This window comes from Lissotriton vulgaris, chromosome 12 (genome assembly GCF_964263255.1).
Source record: "Lissotriton vulgaris chromosome 12, aLisVul1.2, whole genome shotgun sequence".
Lineage (NCBI taxonomy): Eukaryota > Metazoa > Chordata > Amphibia > Caudata > Salamandridae > Lissotriton > Lissotriton vulgaris.
In genome coordinates, this window is record NC_141700.1 from 374,680,601 (window position 1) to 374,697,993 (window position 17,393).

The window sequence follows — 17,393 nt, forward strand, 5'->3', positions numbered from 1 at the left end:
GGTTTTTTCAGTGAATTTTCAAGGTTTTGTAAATGCAAATTCCTAACTATATATGGTCTATAACCTATGGTTTTTTCTGTGAATTTCATTGGTTTTTTGAAAGCTAATATCTATAGCTGTAAAATATATTCTTTATTAAGTGACGTATCACGTAGCCCGTGAGACGCCTCATGATGCATCGCATAACCGTGACGTATCGTCTCTGCAGCGCAAACCAAACCCAAAACGTAAGCGCGCAAGAACACGCTTAAAGATATATATATATTTTTTTAACCTTAATTAGACAAAATCCACACGTTCACATATCACAAACGTTAAAAAAACACAATATGTCGGACTCCCGTTACGCTGCCGGTTAGCTGCCCGGTTAACGTACCAGGAAGCACCTTTACCGCGAAAAATCGCAATTTTTTTTTTCTTATGCCCCGCAGGGAACTTTAATAGCCCCCTCATTAATCCTAGGGGTTCAGGAGGGGTCTGCCTTACCCCTTTCATTCATTTACACCTTTTTTTTTCCACCTCTTGTCTCTCGATCCTACCGAGAGACAAGATGGCGGCCGCTCCGGACTGTTTACAATGTTGACAGCCAATCAGCTACTCCTCAGACTCCCGTTTCACTGCCGGTTAGCTTCCTGGTTAGCTGCCCGGTTAGCTGCCTGGTTCGCGTACCAAGACGCGTCTCTACGGCGAAAAAATCTGATTTTTTTTTTTTTTTTTTTGGCCCCGCGTGGCTTTATAATATCCCCCTCATCAATCCTATGGGGTCAGAAGGGGTCTACCTTGCCCTCTTTCCTTCATTTCCCCCTTTGTTTTGGTCTCCTCTTGTCTCTCGATCCTACCGAGAGACAAGATGGCGGCCGCTCCGGACTGTTTACAATGTTGACAGCCAATCAGCTACTCCTCAGACTCCCGTTACACTGCCGGTTAGCTTCCCGTTTAGCTGCCCGGTTAGCTGCCCGGTTCGCGTACCAAGACGCGTCTCTACGGCGAAAAAAATCGGATTTTTTTTTGGGGGCCCCGCGTGGCTCTATAATATCCCCCTCATCAATCCTAGGGGGTCAGAAGGGGTCTACCTTGCCCCCTTTCCTTCTTTTCCCCCCTTTGTTTTGGCCTCCTCTTGTCTCTCGATCCTACCGAGAGACAAGATGGCAGCCGCTCCGGACTGTTTAGAATGTTGACAGACACCGGAGAGCCAATCAGCTTCGCTTCGCAAAGTTCCGATACGCGAAAAGTACGCGAACCGGAGCGCAGCCCGGAGCGCTGTTACAGATATATATCTTGTTTTAAACGTTAATTTCTCAAAATCAACTGAAGCACATATATTGAGACCTAGCAAAGGCACATCGGGCTAACAGTCCCTACAATTTTGCCAAGTTTCGTGGAAATCCATTCAGCCGTTCGGGCTAAAAGTGAGGCCAACCGCCCTATGGAAATTAACATGGGAAAAACGCGTTTTGGGACCCCCCTTTTTTCTCGGCCCCCCCTTGACGAACCCCCCCCCAAATTTCCAGGAGCTGCTCAGAAACAAAATGTGCCATTTTCCTGAAAATTTCAGCCAATTCCGTCCACAAACGCCAAAGTTATTAGGCATAGAATTTTCAAAAGTTCCATAGAGAAAAAATCCTAACTATATATACCTACTGGCTATCGCCAGTAGGTAATTACCTACTGGCGGTCGCCAGTAGGTATATATAAATAGGATTTTTTCTCTATGGGACTTTTGAAAATTCTATGTCTAATAACTTTGGCGTTTGAGGACGGAATCGGCTGAAATTTTCAGGAAAATGGCACATTTTGTTTCTGAGCAGGCCCTGAAAATTTGGGGGGGTTTCGTCAAGGGGGGCCAAGAAAAAAGAGGGGTCCCAAAACGCGTTTTTAACATTGAGTTTTCCATAGGGCGTTTGGCCTCACTTTTAGCTTGAACGGATGAATGGATTTGCACGAAACTTGGCAAAATTGTAGGGACTGTTAGCCCGATGTGCCTTTGCTGGGTCTCAATATATGTGCTCCAGTGGATTTTGAGAAATTAACGTTTTAAAAAACAGATATATCTGTGACAGCGTCCCGGGTAGCGATCCGGTTCGCGTACTTTTCGCGTTACAGAACTTTGCGAAGCGAACCTGATTGGCTCTCCGGTGTCTGTCAACATTCTAAACAGTCCGGAACAGCCGCCATCTTGTCTCTCGGTAGGATAGAGAAACAAGAGGAGAAGAAAAACGAAGGGGGAATTTAATGAAAGGGGGCAAGGTAGACCCCTCTTGACCCCCTAGGAATGATGTTGGAGTTATTAAAGGGTCCCGTGGGGCAAATAAAAAAAAAATGATTTTTCGCGGTAGAAGCGCTTTACGGTTCGCGAACCGGTAGCAAAACGGGAATTCACCATTTTGTGTTTCGGTTTAAATAAATTACAAGATGGAGGAAAAACAATGTGAGAAATGGGTATAAGGGGGGTACGGGAGACGTATCCTGACCCCCTATGTTTTCTGAGGGTGGCTGAGGATGCTCATATATGTTGATACATGTCTTCCAGCGGCTGCGCGTGAGCGTTTTTTTTTTTTTTTGCTGCGTGACGTCTGTTAACGTTCGATTCGAAGGAAATCAGGAAGTGTTGACCGCCATTTTGACACTGCGAGTAAATATATTGTTCAAAATAATTGTTATAAATTAATCCGTATTGAAAAACATTGTCTGCGCCATCTTGCTTTTTTTCCAATGGCAAACTTTTGTCGTGCACGGCAGCCATTTTAGATGCCTTGACCAGACCCACTCTCTGCACGCCGCCGATCGTGACGTCTGTTAACGTTCGATTCGAAGGAAATCAGGAAGTGTTGACCGCCATTTTGACACTGCGAGTAAATATATTGTTAAAAATAATTGTTATAAATTAATTTGTATTGATAAACATTGTCTGCGCCATCTTGCTTTTTTTCCAATGCCACACTTTTGTCGTGCACGGCAGCCATTTTAGATGCCTTGACCAGACCCACTCTCTGCACGCCGCCGATCCTCAGCATGGCTCCCCACCCTCGCAAGCATCTCCCCCACGCACTGGTCACCCCCGCTCTCTGTCTTATGCATGGGCCATAAACCTCCCCCCATCTGCGCTGCTCTTCCCTGAGAATCACACCCTGTGCCCGCCCGACACCTCCCTTTCACCCTATTCACTACCGCACCCTCTGACATTCCTCTTCCTTTGTGTCTGATTGTCCAGGCCGGTCCCAGGCTATCACCTAGCCCTGCGGATGTAGTTTATGGCCTCAACTGTAAAGAATCACCCCTCTTCAAAGGAGTTATAGTAGATCAAGGCTCCCACCCGATGAGATCCGTCACACCACACGCGTTCCTACTATCTGAAAACGATCCTGTATTGTGATTGGGGAGGGGATTCTCACTGTGAGGGTGTGTGGGACCGAGCCTGAAGCGGAAGATTCCAGGGATGCCTTTTTGTACATCAAAGTCTTCACAATTATGTGTCACATTAAAAATATATAGCACTCCAACAATGTAGTAGGATTATAACACTTTAATAACTTATAAATATATACAACGCACCGAAAACAGTAAACACGTTAAAAAAAATTTTTAAACAGAAGCAACAATGGTCAGTAGTGGTCTGTTGTGCGAATAGTCCGAAGGCAGCACAACGCGCTGAGATCTGGACGGCACCCAGGTGATGTCCTTTACTTGCCGCACTGGTTTTGGCATCCTACAATGCTGCTCCGAAAAACGGCGTGGGGCGCCCCGGGGAGGGGGGGGGGGGAGGCGGCGTGAACGGGCCTCCCCAGGTGGAGGCTCGTCTGATGTAGTGGGGCGCCCCTTTAGCGTTTCACTTGCCATTCAGCGGTTTTCCGCCCACTTTTGCTGCACTGTGCCTCATACGCCATTCAGCTGTTTACCGCCCGCTCTTGCGGCTACAGCGTCTCGCTCACCATCTAGTTGAATTGCGCCCACTCTTGCGGTGCAGCGATAGGCGGCTGCCACAGGACTCTTAAAATGGCAGTCAGCTCTTCGGATTTGGGCCTGGTCCACTAAAATGGCCCTGGGACACCTTGGAACTCGGACGCTTGTCTGCTAGGGCTTGGGCCCCATTCTCGAAAGCGTCCCCTCAGCCTTGAAGATTCTACAAAAGTCTTGGGGGCCCCCGACTCCCGCAGGCTTCTGGTGGGGAGCGGCTGCCATGATTGCTTGCGGAATGGCCACGACGGAGCTACGAGATGGTGGTGCTCTCATGCTGACGCCAGCTTCAGTCTGAAACATCCAGAAACACTGTAGACTATCAATTCGATGAGTTCCAGTGGAGCCCCAACGTGACCCGGTAGGGAAGAACTTGCCCTCCCCTTTTTTGAGTGATTGTTCTTGTTGCCTGTCCCCTCTGTTGTCATCTAACAGAACCTTTTTGGATTGCTGAGTGAGAAAAAAAAAGGTGGGGCTTTCATCGTTTGGGAAAAAAAATGTTTTAATCCAATGAAAAGTGTTATTTTTAGGTCATATGATCAAGCATTTCATCATTAGGAAACCAAAAGTAAAATGAACCAATGAAAAGTTTTATAAACAAGTCACATGACCTGTTATGCGGCTTTGGGCTATAAAAAGCCTACAAAATCCGTTGGCCTGTGAGGTGGCGTCAGTAGCGGACCGATGTGCGAATAGGCCGAAGGCAGCACAACGCGCCGAGATCCGGATGGCACCGAGGTGGTGTCCAGCAAGTTGCCGCACTGGTGTGGCCATCCTATACAATGCTGCGCCGAAAGACGGCGTGTCCAGCTGAGTTGCGGTTACTTTTGCTGCTACAGTACGCTGAAGGCAGCACAACGCGCCGAGATCCGGATGGCACTGAGGTGGTGTCCAGCAAGTTTCACTGGTGTGGCCATCCTACAATGCTGCGCCGAAAGACGGTGTGGGGTGCCCGGGGGGGGGTGGCGGGGGGGGAGAGGCGGCGTAAACGGACCTCTTCCGCCTCCCCAGGTGAAGGCACCTCATCTGCAGTGGGGCGCCTCTTACCGTTTCACTTGCCTTCCAATAGAGATCTGCCCGCTCTTGCGGCACAGTGCCTCATCCTCCATCCAGCTGAGTTCCGCCCGCTCTTGCGGTACAGCGTCTCGCCCGCCATCCAGCTGAGTTTCTCCCGCTCTTGCGGTACAGTGACTCGAACGCGCCGAGATCCGGATGGCACCGAGGTGGTGTCCAGCAAGTTGCCGCACTGGTGTGGCCATCCTACAATGCTGCGCCGAAAGACGGCGTGTCCAGCTGAGTTGCGGTTACTTTTGCTGCTCCAGTACGCTGAAGGCAGCACAACGCGCCGAGATCCCGATGGCACTGAGGTGGTGTCCAGCAAGTTTCACTGGTGTGGCCATCCTACAATGCTGCGCCGAAAGACGGCGTGGGGTGCCCGGGGGGGGTGGCGGGGGGGGAGAGGTGGCGTAAACGGACCTCTTCCGCCTCCCCAGGTGAAGGCACCTCATCTGCAGTGGGGCGCCTCTTAGCGTTTCACTTGCCTTCCAATAGAGATCTGCCCGCTCTTGTGGCACAGTGCCTCATCCTCCATCCAGCTGAGTACCGCCCGCTCTTGCGGTACAGCGTCTCGCCCGCCATCCAGCTGAGTTTCTCCCGCTCTTGCGGTACAGTGACTCGAACGCGCCGAGATCCGGATGGCACCGAGGTGGTGTCCAGAAAGTTTCACTGGTGTGGCCATCCTACAATGCTGCACCAAAAGACGGTGTGGGGTGCCCGGGGCGGGGGGGGAGGCAGCGCAAACGGGCCTCTCCCTCCTCCCCAGGTGGAGGCACCTCATCTGCAGTGGGGTGCCTCCTAGCGTTTGACTCGCCTTCCAGCTGAGTTCCGCCCGCTTTTGCGATACAGTGACTCACCCGCCATCTAGCTGAATTGCGGCTACTCTTGTGGTGCAGCGATAGCCGGCTGCAACAGGACTCTCAAAACTGTAGCCAGCTCTTTGGATTTGGGCCTGGTCCACTAAAATGGCTCTGGGACACCTTGGAACTCGAACGCTTGCCTGCTAGGGCATAGGCCCCATTCACAAAAGCTCCCCTCTTTTGACTGATTGTTCTTGTTTCCTATTTCTTCTGTTGTCATTTAACGGAACCTTTTTGGACTGCCGAAAAGGGTTCTGGTCCGACCGCTGGTTGGTGGAGACTTTTTGACTATATCCTGGACCTGCCCGGCCTCGCCCAAAATGGCGCCGGTATAAATGGGACTCGTAACTCCTTGTTGCGTACTGGTTGCCCAGCCTTGATATCACGAGATAAGTATGCAGTTTTGAAGCACATGGCGGGCGGGGACGAGAATTGATTGAACATTTGGACATCCCTATTGATATTAAGTTCTGATGTGTTATTGATTACTGTACTATTGAAAGTTTGAATTAACGTCACCCATGGTTCTTGCCCGCAAATGTATATCTAGATAATTTTATTGTAACTGGCCCTGTCGTACTTTAATTATAAAATGTACGTCCACCGATTCCGCAAATGTTAGACACCTTAGTTCTTGCAACCTAATGGGTCGCCCATTACGTTGTTCTACAGTGTAAATGTCCCCTCATCATATACGATTCCAGTTTGCTCCGTGGCCGGCCCACGTGGTTATAGGCCCGTATTTGTATACTAACATTTTCACAATAAACGTTTTTAAAACAAAACATGGTAGTAGTACTTACATTGGTAAAGTTTTGAATAATAGCCACTGTTTTCGAATCAGTAAAAGGCAAGTGAAATAAAGCAGTCCAATTACATGACGGTTAAAAGGTATAATACGCAGGAACGCAGTAAAGATAAATGGTCAAGGGCTGTTGTGTTTTCCACTCCTGCAACATAAAGTGATCGATAAGAATCTGATATTCATGCCTATCAGCGACTAAGACAGCAGGCCGAGCCTCTTTTGCTCAACGGCTCCCTCATGGGACGAAGAAACGTCCTTTTTCTCGAAAAAGGAATATTTTACTTGCAGGACAGTTGTAAATTTTCCGGGAAAATACATTAGCCTGGAACATTGTTAGTGATAAACTGTAAATGCATCTGGGTCCTTTGCTTTAGAAGTCAGAGTGAGAAAAAAAAGGTGGGGCTTTCATCATTTGGGAAAAAAAATGTTTGAAAGCAATGAAAAGCGTTATTTTTAGGTCATATGACCAAGCCTTTCATCATTAGAATAACAAAAGTAAAATGAACCAATGAAAAGTTTTATTAACAAGTCACATGACCTGTTATGCTTACGTTACGCGCTCTGGATCGCTTCCGGGAAGCTGCGCCTCGCGCACCGGAGCACTTCCGGGTGCGCTAACGCGGCGCGTCATATGACGCATTACGCAACAACGCAGGTCCAGAATATAGTCAAAGTGTCTCCACCAACCAGCGGTCGGAACACAACCCCTTTAAGTAGTCCAAAAAGTTCTGTTAAATGACAACTTGTCGGACATCAGCTCTGGATGTACTGGGGACGAGTCTTGGCGCATGGTGTCGTCCCCGGGCAATTTGCACAACGGTCCTCCACCCCTAGGCCGCCAGCTATGCTACCTCGACAGGAACAGTGATGGATGTTGCAGCAGGCTGCAATGTAAATAGTTATTTAATAAAACGTTTTACCCTGTTACTTTGCTGGTGTGTTGTATATATTTATAATATTTGCATAGGGTTTGTCGTTATTTTGGGCGGGGTGGGTGGCGGAGCCGAGCTGTCTTGCAGCCATCATGGTGTCGAGCTCAGTTCATCTCACTAGTTTCGTATTTCTCATGAGGGGTTGTTCCTAATGTTTCTATTTTAGCGAGGTCAAAAAGAGATCCCATTAGTGGCCTACTGATTTTGCTCGATTCCTTTTGTTTTTTTAAACGATTTTTCACTATCTGCAAAGACTAAACAGAGTATTGCAACTCTGTGCTTGTTTGTAAATAGAGAATGAACCAAAGAGAACCAATTCTAAAACAGTAAATGCTTGGATAACAATCAATCAAATGGAGAGAGAAGCAGGCACGACGGATTACAACGGGGGCAAAGGCCTGCGTTACCTACCCTTCACTATCTGCAAAGAGAGAATACTCCTAAAAGAAAAAAAGGGGGGGCAGCGTTCAAAGCACATCAGCGTGCATAGACACGAAAATGTTTTTACCTACCACGTACTTGACATTTTAAAGCTTTTCATATTTGCTATTAAAAAACCATTGAAATTCACTGAAAAAACCATAGGTTATAGACCATATATAGTTAGGAATTAGCATTTACAAAACCTTATTTTGCTCACACAAAACCATTGAAATTTCAAATATAGTTAGTTCCACTAACTATATATATCGCGCACCCGCAATCCACTGCTGATCATGTCACATATTACATCATTCATGACATGGTCAGTGACATCACTGATGACATCACTGATGACATGTCAAATGACATCACTGATGACATCACTGATGACATCTCAAATGACATCACTGATCACATCACTGATGACATCATACATGTGATAATACGATGAACCTCTTCAGACTCTAATATAACCTTAGATACACCCAGTGTAAACAGACACTCACAGATTGTCACTCATCCATGGAGTTACTCACACACCTAGTCAGTCATGCAAAGAATCAATCACACCTCCATTTCCTCAACTATACAGTTATACACACCTTACTTATTCAAACATATACTAACACATATTTACTCTCTTATACAATCCCTGATACAAGTACACAATGATCCATACAGCCACTCACACATTCACTGGCTCTTATGCACAGTTATTTATATATGTCAACTCTCACATGTACTGTGTTTTACATATGTACTTACTTTGACATGTAGCACTGAGATATCCATTCACACACCAATACACTCATGCACACAATCAACCGCCCATACAGCTGTTTCCACATGCACTTTTGAACCCATAGATCTAGTGAATCAACTGCTCACACATCTATGCACAGAGTCACACACCTCCCAGCCACCCACACACACACACAGTCTCCCATACAAATACTTGGGCAACCAATCAATAACCCATATAGTTACTCATATAGCTACTGATCAACACATGCAGCAGTTTACAGAACAACAGACATAATGGTGCACAAATTAAGACAGTTTAGTCACTAACCCAAGCACTCAGTGAGACACATTTAATCACTCACTCATACAGTCAGTCATGCACCTACTAAATCCTTCATCCAGACACTTATACATCCACTCATTCTTCAATATGTAAGACATATTTTAACTTTACAGAAACATACAGTCGCTGGATGTTGTCATCAGTGATGTCATCAGTGATGTCATTTGAGATGTCATCAGTGATGTCATCAGTGATGTCACTGACCATGTCATGAATGATGTAATATGTGACATGATCAGCAGTGGATTGCGGGTGCGCGATATATAGTTAGTGGAACTAACTATATATGAAATTTCAATGGTTTTGTGTGAGTAAAATAAGGTTTGGTAAATGCTAATTCCTAACTATATATGGTCTATAACCTATGGTTTTTTCAGTGAATATATATATATATATATATATATTTTACACAAAGGCGGTTCGAGCTGGAGCGCTCTACAGCGGGTGCGTGCGAGGGACCAACCACAGGTCCGAAAATCTTTTTTCTGCAAAACAATACGCCGCACTCAGGAATTGTGATTTTAGTTGGCTTATTTATTCAGCAAACTCCACCACCATCAGTCTGTCACACCGACGCGTTTCGGGCACACGCCCTTTTTCACGGTCACAACTAAAATCACAATTCCTGAGAGCGGCGTATTGTTTTGCAGAAAAAAATATATATAAAAAAATATATACAAATATATATATATATATATATATATATATATATATATATATATATATATATATATATATATATATATATATATATATATATATATATATATATATATATATATCCTAACAAAGTCCAGTACGCGAGAAATAAAACTCACTGGTGCCGTGGCCTCATTTTCAACTGTGTTTATTTTACAGCCACGGGTGCCCAACGCGTTTCGCAGTTAACCTCACTGCTTGTTCATGGGTAAGTTGCACAAGTCACTTTCACATATTTAAAGGTACATGGTTCAATTGCACTTTGTAATGATAGACATAATAAACATACTATTGCATTCAATTTTGGCGCAATTTCAGAATTGTCTGTGTAAAGATTCGCTTGGATCACAACAATTTGTTTAAATCAATATTGATGAATGAAACACTGTTTTTTGTAAGCCTTAACTATTTAGACTCTTATATTTAACCCTAGTGGGTTTATGCAACTAAACTGTTTTTAATAAAGTTATTTGAATAAACAAAAAACACGTAATTTTTCTGTTTGATCGTGGGTATTGCCCCAGTGGGCTAAACTTTCAGTTCAAAGTCAATTTAATCCTTGATATCAGTCGTCAAGCTCTAGTGAGCTATTCTCACAGTGTTCCTTAGAATCAATCATATTTTCAAATTTTTCATTTCTGCAACAAAATCAAAATATACTCTGTGTTACAAAGTTACTGAATTTTCATACAAAATAACCAAAACTTGTTAAAAACTTATTTAAAAGATGCACATCAGCGGAAGGGTATGACTATGGACTGTACTGTTTTATCTCAGGTGTATCGATATCTCTTCATCAAAGTGATGTCATGAGTGATGTCACTGACCATGTCATGAGTGATGTAATATGTGACGTTATCAGCAGTGCATTGCGGGCGCGCGAGTTATAGTTAGCTGAACTAACTATAACGGGGGAATTTCAATGGTTTTGTATGAGTGAAATGTCCAGCTAACTAAAACGTGTGAAACCGATGGTTTTTTTTGTGAATTTCTAAGGTTTTTTAAATGCTAATTCCTAATTATAACATGGCTGAAACCTATGGTTATTTCAGTGAATTTCTAAGGTTTTTTAAATGCTAATTCCTAACTATAACGTGGCTGAAACCTATGGTGTTTTCAGTGAATTTCAAAGGTTTTTTAAATGATAATTTTTAAAGGTATTCATTATTATATTTCTGTCTTTCTATACTAATTTCCTACTTTTTTTTTTAAATCATTTATAGTTATTTAATTTTTTAAGTTATATTTCATATTCTTAATGTAAAATAATAACAAAACAAACGTCTAAAATAATGTTTTTATTAATTTTTTTTCCCTCCAAATTTATGAAAATCAAATTCTATATATTTCCTTTTTGTATAATTGTACTGTACACGTACGGTGATGGCACATACCTTGTACAAGTAATCATCCACTGAGCGTACCAATGCATACATTATGAATACGTTTTGACGTTACGCGTCGCATCGACGCTCCGGTGTGACATCATGTACGACGACCTGTCCGCGTACGGCGCGAAAGCTTCTAATTGTTTAAAAACATATATTTATGTATTTAATGTACATACTAAGAAAAGACACTATCTGGGATAATCATGAAAATACTTTTTTTTAACTTTTAATAACCGTATATTACTTTTGAAAGCAATTCCGAAAAATGCAACTGTACGTCGTACATACTCGCAACGTTAACGCACAGTAAATGCACTGTAAGTGTATGCAAAGCCATGTGAGCATTAAAGGAAAGTTTTGATTTGTTCATAATATTTCATATTTAATCTTTTGAAAGACTCTTCCTATTTTGATCATTCTACTTGGACTTTCTCAAGAGAAGCATCTATTCTGTGGAGCTGTAGTCCTTTAGAACCAAACTATACAATGGCTGCTCTTTTTGAAACTTCATCAGAACATTCCTGTGAGCAAGAATGTGTTGCTGAGCAACTTCAGAAAAAGAGAAAATAAACTTTCATTTAAAAGTTTTTTTACATATGCTGAGGGACTAAAAAAAGTAAATGCACCGAAAGTAACTTGCAAGATCTGTGAGGTTACTATTTCCAGGGTTGATCCCACTAAATAGTACTCTTTCAATACAACTAGCATGGTTCACCATGTCAAACATTTACATCCAAATAACTATGCAAGGATGGCAATACAAACGTTGCAGGAGAATCCTCAACCTGCAGTTCCTACTACCTCATCTCCACCACCACCTCCTCCGAGCAGTCCGCATCCTACTTATTGTGCCACAGTTTTCAGATCTGAAATTTCATTGTAAATATTGCAACAAATTACTTTGTTGCAATCAGCAGGGTATTAATCTCATTTTGAAGACTAAAGAAGAGCACCGTTGTCCAAAACATTTATTTTATTTTTAAATTTTTTGTTCTTGTTCCACACTTTTTTTGTTTACAGGTCAATTTTTTTTTACACGTGTTGAAAAAATACAAAAAAATAGAAAACTAAAAAGACAAATAAAACAGTTCTTATCAGACCTACCTTCACTGGTCAAAGAAAGAACTATGGGGCATGTTACCAAGGGCCTTATCGCCGCTTTAGCAGGAATTTTTCCCGCTAAAGCGGCGATAATTTTATCGCCCTATTACCTAGCTGTCGCTAACACCAGTTAGCGACAGCTAGTAGGAGATAGCGATCATCTTGGGGCCCACTTTGCATGTCCGCGATAATTATCGCTAATGACGTGCAAAGTGGGCGTACCAAGATGTTAGCGACTGGAAACAGTCGCTAACATCGCTATCTCCTATTACCTTCTTCTGGAAATATTTGCTCTAAGCGCGAATATCTCCAAAAGCTAACGCCTGCCCAGAGCAGTTCCTAGCCATGTTATCCAATGGTAGGTGGATAACATGGCTAAGAGCATTAGCTCGATAATGCATGAATATCGCTGACTTTTCAGCGATATTCATGCATTTCGGCCGATTTTTATCGCTTAGGAGACAAACCTTGATAATAGCAAGGTTTCTAAGCGGTACAAATAGGTGACTGGCGATAAAATGATAGCCGCTAACCAAGCTTAGCGATAATTATCGCTTATTCTTGGTAATATGCCCCTAGATTTCTATATTAGTCTGTGAAAGTCTGTCAAAATGAAAGTGTAGTTCATAAATGAATAAATCAATACATTAGTAGTGTATGGTGAATATGAAACTGCAAAGTGAGACTGAAAGTGAGAGTGTCTGGCTGAATGTATAGCAGCTTCACTTTTAGAACAGTATATACATAACCCCATACTCCTAAAGGACTCACTAGAACATTGAACCAGTAGTGTGAGAGTGTTTAGTGAAAGTCTAATGATACACACTAGGAAATAGAACTTATAAAACAAAAGTTTGCCGGTGCATAAAAAAAAATATGTTGTGAGTATGAAACAGTCCATACCCTAAGGCCCACTTTGCACCATGACTACTTGGGTAGTAGCTAAATGATTACAATTCTGGAAGCAGAGTGTCCCAAATCATTATTTTTATATAATAATATATTTATTCTTGTAACATTTCACAAGTCAATGCAGCTTCCATTATAATTTCATCAGAAATTTCATTTTCCTGGATATCCTTTTCAAAAGTCAACAGATGAATCTCAATCTGACCTAATGCTGCCTTAAAAGCATCATCCAAGGTTTCATCAAGAAAAATCACACCTGATATCTCCAAAATTCACTTCTTCCACTTCAATAACGTTGCTCATAAAAGCTATGTTTATCTCTTCTATGACAGTGTTAGTATTTTCAAAATCGTCTTCCATATTTTTTTGGGGATTTTTCCATTGTAAATTTGTTATGCTGACCTCCTTCTACAAAAACATAAACACTTTATTTTATATTTTTTCCTAATACAGAACAAAAAACTAGCTTTATCAACTAATATGCCCTTTAATAAATAGTATATCAATACCATTCTCAACTACTTTATAACATTATATAATTATAATTATTTATATGAACGTACAGTTTTAACATTTCTTAAATTACCAAACCAGTCACTCCTTATCACTATCTGAAAAAAACAGGTTGTTATTATAAAGTACAGTAGCAAAAAAAGTACACTATCTCTATTCACCTTACCTGGTCCAAACTACTAAATGTGTTGTAGAGAAATGCAAAGAATATTAGAACACTCAGTATATTTATCTTTTAACATTTTCTAATCTATATAAAAGATACAAACCATCTTTGTATCATTGACATGCATACATAATGGAAACAAACAAAGAACAATTATTTAATAACCTACCCCACTCTATCTCCATTCCTTATCTATAATTTAGTCTAACGCTACTACCTACCTACTCCTTCGTCTTTCGAACTAGCCTCTCTTTTAGTGTTTATCTGCAACCTTTGTGCTTTCTCTTCAGGAATATCTCTGAAGCAATTCTAAACAGGTCAGAACTCCGAAACGTCATAGGTGCAGCGCACACTCGTTAGGGAGCGCGCGCCTCACCAAGGATTCTACACAGGTGTGTGGTAAATGAATAGACCGCCACCGCATCTTTCCTCGACACGGCCATATTTGAATTCCTCTGTTGCACTAAAGCTAGTTCCTTGCGGATTCTTCATCTCTCGTGCGCCAGCTAGGGTTTAGATAAGCCATTATCGTATCCACTGATTAATTATGGGTTCTGACAGGTACACTCACTATATAATTTTTTGAAAAGTCTTTAAAAAATATAAACCTTCTTTACACTGAGTATGGGTGAATTTTGCGAATTCGCGGTTTGCAAATTCACGCAAATTCGCAAAAATAATCCGCAAATTCGCGGATTTCCCCAGCGAAATCGCCAATTTTTTTGAAATTGCACTGTAATCAACTGGAGTACTTTCTACTGGCTAATCAGTAAGAGCTGTAAGACAAATAGAATGCAAGTGTGCATCTGTGCCGATGGTAATAAATGGCAACTTATAGCTAGAAATAATCCCATCAGACCGCCCTTCTTGGTGGAGTTTGCGTCATGTGGGAGTCGTTGATCATACCATAACACATATGGCCATGTAGTGCCACAGTGGAAATGGATGTCAGTGATCTAGCCATAGTGTATGCCATAAGGTGGACATACTAATGTGCAGTGCTCAAGTGATAATAGTGAAATAAAATTGACTACCTTAGTTCTGACAGAATGTACATAAATAAACCTTGGTGTCAAAAATTAAAAACGCCTGGTGAAAAAATCTACCCTATGGCGCTGTGCAGGACGGTCGACATGTTTCAGCCAATGGGAGGTTCTCCCGGCTTTCTTCAGGACCATAGATATAAGAAAGCTACTGCAACCGTAACCACAATCAATGTGTTGGGTAAGAAACTGATACTTATCTACCAGAAATCCATACGTTTTAGGCGTCCACTGGTGGGAGAAGACTGTCTTCTTCCCAGCCTTGTGTGGGTGAAGGCCTCACCTCACCCGGCAACCGCTCGGGAGTAGGAGGCCCCGCTCTGTCCGTCGGTGCCCCAGTATGTGAGCCAAGCGGAAGAGGAGGTAGATAAGTATCAGTTTCTTACCCAACACATTGATTGTGGTTACGGTTGCAGTAGCTTTCTTATATCTATGGTCCTGAAGAAAGCCGGGAGAACCTCCCATTGGCTGAAACATGTCGACCGTCCTGCACAGCGCCATAGGGTAGATTTTTTCACCAGGCGTTTTTAATTTTTGACACCAAAGTTTATTTATGTACATTCTGTCAGAACTAAGGTAGTCAATTTTATTTCACTATTATCACTTGAGCACTGCACATTAGTATGTCCACCTTATGGCATACACTATGGCTAGATCACTGACATCCATTTCCACTGTGGCACTACATGGCCATATGTGTTATGGTATGATCAACGACTCCCACATGACGCAAACTCCACCAAGAAGGGTGGTCTGATGGGATTATTTCTAGCTATAAGTTGCCATTTATTACCATCGGCACAGATGCACACTTGCATTCTATTTGTCTTACAGTCACTGGTACAGTTACACACCACTGCTTGACCTGGTCTGCTTTGTTGTATGTTTCATAGTTTGAATAGGGGTGGTAGCAGACAGGTCGGTAAATATGCCCCTTGACCCTCCACACACATTTTTGTTTTTGTTGTAATCAGTAAGAGCTACCTCATGGGTAAATGTATTGTGCTTTTCCTGCACTACAGCTGCCTAAAGGCCCAGAAGAGTTGTCTCCAGTGACCCTGTGTGTCTGTAACTTTGCCACCGCGCCCATAGGTGCCGAGATCCCTCGAGTGAGCTGTCCATCACAGTAGGGGAAAGGGCAGGAAGAGGTTGCATAGCCTAGTGTGTGTGGGGCCGGGCTTCTGTGCGAGTTCACATGCCTCTTGTTTATAAAGGTCAGAGGCCGATCAGCGCAGCAGATGAGGAGAAAGCAGTAAGTGCTACCTCGTTGGGTAAATGTATCATGCTTTTCCTGCACTACAGCTGTGTAAAGGCCCAGAAGAGTTGTCTTCAGTGACCCCGCGTGTCTGTAACTTTGCAACCGCGCCCAAAGGCGCCGAGGTCCCTCGAGTGAGCTGTCCATCACAGTGGGGGAAAGAGCGGGAAGAGGTTGCATAGGCTAGTGTGCGTGGGGCCGGGCTTCTGTGCGAGTTCCCATGCCTCTTGTTTATAAAGGTCAGAGGCCGATCAGCGCAGCAGATGAGGAGAAATCAGCCTCCTGTTCACTGGAAGTGCCGGGGGATTGCGCTCGAGAAACTCGTGGATGCCTAGACCTCCATCACTAGATTCTTGGGCTGATTATAATGCGTTACTGAATTTGAGCTTGAACTCGGGCACCTGCTTTATTTATATCTGTAAGGGCTTCCTGCTGAGTTTACATTTTTGTGACAGGAGCCTCGTTGCCTAATTGTAACTATTTTCGGCCCATACTTACTTTACACACTAATATTTTCCAATCCTTGTTTTGTTACTTCAGCTCAGTTGAACCACATTCCATCGACCATTTTCAACAGTTCTTTGTACTTACCTTAAGCATAATATATATTAAAAAATATATATATTATAAAATTACCATCTGTGGAAGACACAAAAAAATACAGTTACAATATATCTTTCACAATAGAAAATAATTTGTAAACTATTACATTTGCCTTTTTGCTGTTCTCAGAATATATTGAATTTCACAAGAAACAGTGACTTCAACAATACTCATCACATAACAGCGGGCAAAAAAAAGACAATCAATAAGATTATCTCAAAAAAACATTCAACATTCTCAATAACAATCTAAGAAATAGAAATAAAACATATCTTAAATGTTTTTTTCTAAGAGCAATTTCTTACGTAAATATGAAACATCTCAAACAATCATAAAATAACAAAGCATTATGATTAGTTTCCATACACTGTAAATTATGTTACTTACAAATATATGCTGACAAAATACACAACAAAAACTCGTTATTGCTTTCACATACTTTTCCGCACGGCCAAATAGTATGCCTCAAATTCTTACTTTGCAAACTTTCCAATAGTAATCCTGAGCATCTGCCTCCCATCCTTCTGATCCAAAACCCCCGAAATCAATTCCTCCGTCTGCCTTTCTTCATCCCTCAACCCAATACTAATCAACAT